Genomic DNA, 6,602 nt, shown 5'->3' on the forward strand with positions numbered 1-6,602 from the left:
CCTAGTTGCTAAACCTGATCTCGTGGACAAAATCAAAATGCTACAGAATTATGACTCTCAAGCCCACAAGATTAAGCGTTACTGTTGGGGAACGTAGTAATTTCAAAAAAATTCCTACGCACACGCAAGATCATGGTGATGCATAGCAATGAGAGGGGAGAGTGTGATCTACGTACCCTCGTAGAGCGACAGCGGAAGCGTTATGACAACGCGGTTGATGTAGTCGTATGTCTTCACGGCCCGATCGATCAAGCACCGAAACTACGGCACCTCCGAGTTTTAGCACACGTTCAGCTCGATGACAATCCCCGGACTCCGGTCCAGCAAAGTGTCGGGGAAGAGTTCCGTCAGCACGACGACATGGTGACGATCTTGATGTTCTACCATCGCAGGGCTTCGCCTAAGCACCGCTACAATATTATCGAGGAGTATGGTGGAAGGGGGCACCGCACACGGCTAAGAAAACAATCATGTGGATCAACTTGTGTGTCTAGGGGTGCCCCCTGCCCCTGTATATAAAGGAGCAAGGGGAGGAGGCCGGCCGGCCCTATGGCGCGCCAAGGAGGAGGAGTCCTCCTCCTAGTAGGAGTAGGACTCCCCTCTTTCCTACTCCTACTAGGAGGGGGAAAGGAAGGGGGAGAGGGAGAAGGAAAGGGGAGCGCCCCCCCCCTCTCCTAGTCCAATTCAGACCAGAGGGGGAGGGGGCGCGCGGTCCACCCTGGCCGGCCCTCTCTCTCTCCACTAAGGCCCATTACTTCTCCCGGGGGGGTTCCAGTAACCCTCCGGCACTTCGGTTTTCTCCGAAATCACCCGGAACACTTCCGGTGTCCGAATATAGTCGTCCAATATATCAATCTTTATGTCTCGACCATTTCGAGACTCCTCGTCATGTCCGTGATCACATCCGGGACTCCGAACTAACTTCAGTACATCAAAACTCATAAACTCATAATATAACTGTCATCGAAACCTTAAGCGTGCGGACCCTACGGGTTCGAGAACAATGTAGACATGACCTAGACATGTCTCCGGTCAATAACCAATAGCGGAACCTGGATGCTCATATTGGCTCCCACATATTCTATGAAGATCTTTATTGGTCAGACCGCATAACAACATACGTTGTTCCCTTTGTCATCGGTATGTTACTTGCCCGAGATTCGATCGTCGGTATCTTAATACCTAGTTCAATCTCGTTACCGGCAAGTCTCTTTACTCGTTCCGTAATACATCATCTCACAACTAACTCATTAGTTGCAATGCTTGCAAGGCTTATGTGATGTGCATTACCGAGAGGGCCCAGAGATACCTCTCCGACAATCGGAGTGACAAATCCTAATCTCGAAATACGCCAACCCAACATTTACCTTTGGAGACACCTGTAGAGCTCCTTTATAATCACCCAGTTACGTTGTGACGTTTGGTAGCACACAAAGTGTTCCTCCGGCAAACGGGAGTTGCATAATCTCATAGTCATAGGAACATGTATAAGTCATGAAGAAAGCAATAGCAACACACTAAACGATCGGGTGCTAAGCTAATGGAATGGGTCATGTCAATCACATCATTCTCCTAATAATGTGATCCGTTAATCAAATGACAACACATGTCTATGGTTAGGAAACATAACCATCTTTGATTAACGAGCTAGTCAAGTAGAGGCATACTAGTGACGTTTAGTTTGTCTATGTATTCACACAAGTATTATGTTTCCGGATAATATAATTCTAGCATGAATAATAAACATTTATCATGATATAAGGAAATAAAATAATAACATTATTATTGCCTCTAGGGCATATTTCCTTCAGCTACCTCGCTGAAGGAAGGCCCTCGTTCTTCACTATTGCTGATGATGGCATCTTGTACTTCAAGGGCCGCCTAGTGGTGCCATGTTCAGAGGAAAACCATGATATGACACAGGAGGTTATTTGATATGTGGGTGGACCGGTTCTTGGGTACTGCCCTTCCTTGGACAAGCATCCCACTTATTATTAACTCCTATTGCAAGCATCCACAACTACAAACGGAGTATTAAGGTAAACCTAACCATAGCATGAAACATATGGATCCAAATCAGCCCCTTACGAAGCAACTTATAAACTAGGGTTTAAGCTTCTGTCACTCTAGCAACCCATCATCTACTTATTACTTCCGAATGCCTTCCCCTAGGCCAATACAATGGTGAAGTGTCATGTAGTCGACGTTCACATGACACCACTAGAGGAAAGACAACCTACATCTCATCAAAATATTGAACGAATACCAAATTCACACGACTACTTATAGCAAGACTTCTCCCATGTCCTCAGGAACAAACGTAACTACTCACAAATCATATTCATCTTCATAATCAGAGGGGTATTAATATGCATAAAGGATCTGAACATATGATCTTCCACCGAATAAACCAACTGGCATCAACTACAAAGAGTAATCAACACTACTAGCAACCCACAGGTACCAATCTGAGGCTTTGGGACAAAGATTGGATACAAGAGATGAACTAGGGTTTGAGATGAGATGGTGCTGGTGAAGATGTTGATGGAGATTGACCCCTCCCGATGAGAGGATCGATGGTGATGACGATGGCGATGATTTCCCCCACCCGGAGGGAAGTTTCCCCGTCAAAACAGCTCCGCCGGAGCCCTAGATTGGCTCCACCAAGGTTCCGCCTCGTGGCGGCGGAGTTTCGTCCCGTGAGCTAGCTTATGATTTTTTTTCTCAACGAAAGACCTCATATAGCAGAAGATGGGCATCAGAGGGCTGCCAGAGGGCCCACGAGGCAGGGGGGCGCGCCCATGGGGGTAGGGCGCACCCCCACCCTCGTGGACGGTGGGTGGCCCCCCTTTGGTACTTCTTTTGCCCAATATTTTTTATATATTCTGAAACTTGCTCCCGTGAAGTTTCAAGACTTTTGGAGTTGTGCAGAATAGGTCTCTAATATTTGCTCCTTTTCCAGCCCGCAATTCTAGCTGCCTGCATTCCCCCTCTTCATGTAAACCTTATAAAATAATATAGAATAGGCATAAGTATTGTGACATAATGTGTAATAACAGCTCATAATGCAATGAAAATCGATATAAAGCATGATGCAAAATGGACGTATTAATATGCAAGAGGCAAAGAAATCTATGAAAGAAAAAGGTATTAAAGCTGAAGATGTTAAGAATTTACCACCTATTGAAGAAATACATGGTCTTGATAACCTGACACAGGTAGTAAAGGTAAATTCTCTATAGATTTTATGAAGCTGATATTCCTCGTTATAAGTCTGCTAGCCAATGCTTAGATGATTTTGATAATTTTATTGTTAAGCAAGAAAACTTCAATGCTTATGTTGGTAGAAAATTGAAACGTAATGATTATATGATTGAAGACTTGAGTGATTATATGTATAGAGTTAAAGGTGAACTTAAACTTATTAGTAAACATGCTTATATGGTTACCACTCAAGTAGAACAAGTACTTAAGGCTCGGAATGATTTGCTCAATGAATTAAATAATAATAAAAATGAAAATGTTGTTAGAGTTGTGACTGGAAGGGGTAAAATGACTCAGGAACCTTTGTATCATGAGGGCCACCCTAAGAGAATTGAGCAAGATTCTCAGAGAACTAATGTTTATGCACCTAGTTCTTCTAAGAAGAAGAAAGAGAAAAATGATAGGACTTTGCATGCTTCTAGTGAACCTGTTGTTGACACACCCGAGAATCCCAATGATATTTCTATTTCTGATGCTGAAACACAATCCGGTAATGAACATGAACCTAGTGATAATGTTAATGATAATGTTCATGTTGATGCTCAACCTAGCAATAATAATGATGTAGAGATTGAACCTGCTGTTGATCTTGATAACCCACAATCAAAGAATCAACGTTATGATAAGAGAGACTTTGCTGCTAGGAAGCATGGTAAAGAAAGAGAACCATGGGTTCAGAAACCCATGCATTTCCCTCCTAAACCATCCAAGAAAAAGGATGATGAGGATTTTGAGCGCTTTGCTGAAATGATTAGACCTATCTTTTTGCGTATGTGTTTGACTGATATGCTTAAAATGAATCCTTATGCTAACTATATGAAAGATATTGTCACAAATAAAAGAAAGATACCGGAAGCTGAAATTTCCACCATGCTTGCTAATTATACTTTTAAAGATGGAATACCAAAGAAACTAGGAGATCCAGGAGTACCAACTATACCATGCTCCATTAAGAGAAACTATGTTAAAACTGCTTTATGTGATCTTGGAGCCGGTGTTAGTGTTATGCCTCTCTCTTTATATCGTAGACTTGATTTGGATAAGTTGACACCTACTGAAATATCTTTGCAAATGGCTGATAAATCAACTGCTATACATGTCGGTATTTGTGAGGATGTGCCTGTTGTGGCTGCAAACGTTACTATTTTAACGGACTTTGTTATTCTTGATATTCCCGAGGACAATAGTATGTCTATTATTCTTGGTAGACCCTTTCTGAATACTGCAGGGGCTGTTATGGATTGCAACAAAGGCAATGTCACTTTTCTTGTTAATGGTAATGAGCATACGGTACACTTTTCGAGGAAACAACCTCAAGTCCATAGTATCAATTCTATTGGAAAAAATTCAACGATTATTATTGGAGGTTTTGAATTTCCTCTCCCTACTGTCAAGAAGAAATATGATATTCTTATTGTTGGGGATGTGCATATCCCCGTTGAGGTAACCTAGTCTTATTCGAAAATTCTCCGGTTTCATGTGATTCGGAATGAGTTTGTTAACAAGACTTGATCAACCTTGTTAGTGGATTCCTTTTGATGAGCATGAGATGGATGAAGTTAGAAAACACAACTTTCTGTACCCTCTTTTTACTTTCTGTTATTTAGATTGAATAAAGCAAAAATAGTATTTTCTGTCTGTTTTCTGAATTATCCTTGCAATAAAAAATACCCTAAAAATAAAAGTTCTGCAAATGTCCCGAAAATGAAATATGATTTTTTGTAGAATATTTGGCACTGAGAACACACCAGAGGGGGCAACCACCTGGCCAACAGGGTGCAGGGCGCACCCTACCCCCTGGGCGCGCCCCCTGCCTCGTGGGCCCCTCGTGCCCCCTCCACTTATTCCAGCACTCACACACTTCTTCTTCCTCCAAAAAAATCACCACACAGCTCAAACTCGTGTTCTTGCTCGTTTTGCTGCCATTTTCGATCTCCTTGCTCAAAGCTCCATTCACAAAACTGCTTTGGGGGATTGTTCTTCGGTATGTGACTCCTCTAATGGTCCAATTAGTTTTTGTTCTTGTGCTTTATTTATTGCAAATTTTTGCTGCTTAGGTGACCCTGTTCTTGAGCTTGCATGTCAAATTTATTTGGTCCCAAGTAGTTCTATTGCATGATATGGCCTCTAGGCACTTGTGGGAGTATTTGCTATCAATCTTGTTGAGTTTGGTTCATTTTTATTTTAAGTTACTAAATTTTTCAGAAATTCTCAGAAAATGATGAAAAGATTTTTAGGGGCTCATCGAGCCGAAGCTCGAAGGATAAGCAAAGTGAAGAGAATAAGAAGCCCAAATATAATCTCCCTCGCACTGCGGAGGTTCGGCCGTGCGAATGGCCTTGTGATGAGTTCTTGAGAGCAGCCGGGATTTATGAAGACTTTTATTATTTGGTTGAGAATGCAGGCCTCCCCGACTTCCTCCACGACCAGCTCTAACAGTATCTCCTACTCACTAATATTTTTGTGCAAAATTTTCATTTCCATGCTAGGAGGTTGCCACCTTCTGTGGATTTTTATTTGTATGATGAGTATAAGGAGATGTCACTTTATGAATTTTGTGCGGCTTGCAAGTTGCCTTTTGAGGGCAGCATAGAGGAACCACATCGTAATGATGTGGAAGGGTTTATTGATATGATTGTTGTAGGGGAAATGAGGAAAGTTTCCAATGGAAGAATTACTAGCATACATTTTCCTGTTCTACGTTGTTTTGCAATATTTGCAAGTAGATGCTTGATTGGTCGTGGGAACAGTGGAAACCTTAGTGCCCCTGATATTCTTATTTTGCGCCAAGCCTTGTTTCGTGATGCTACTTTCAGTTTAGGCGCTATTGTTGCTAAACGGTTAAATCTGAATCGTACGAAGGGTCCCATCTTTGGAGGCGTCTTTGCTTCGCGTCTTGCTGCACACTTTAACATACCTATTAGGCATTATGAGAAAGAAGAAAAGTTGTTGCCTCCTATTTTTCTAGATTATAAGAGTATGGTAGCACATGATTTTATTGTTAAGAATAAGAAGAAGATGCTTAAATATAGATTGATATTTGATAAAAATTACTTTGAGATTATTACCTTGCCTGCTCCCTCTTTGTTTAACATATTTTCAGGCACGTACCTCATTTTGCCGGAGGCCGTTTATGCATACCGGAGCGTGACACCAGCTCTAGAGCCTGAGCTGGAGCCACCCGTTGACCCTTATCGACAGTCTGTTTATCAGTGGAATCCGGAGGAGATCGCCAACCAGTGGCACCCAGAGGATACTCCTCCGTACACCGGAGAGGGCGGTTTTGAGCCGTGGCCATAGACCAACTTAGGCCAAAAGCCTAAGCTCGGGGGAGTACG

This window comes from Triticum dicoccoides, chromosome 5A, assembly GCF_002162155.2.
Source record: "Triticum dicoccoides isolate Atlit2015 ecotype Zavitan chromosome 5A, WEW_v2.0, whole genome shotgun sequence".
NCBI classification, from domain to species: domain Eukaryota; kingdom Viridiplantae; phylum Streptophyta; class Magnoliopsida; order Poales; family Poaceae; genus Triticum; species Triticum dicoccoides.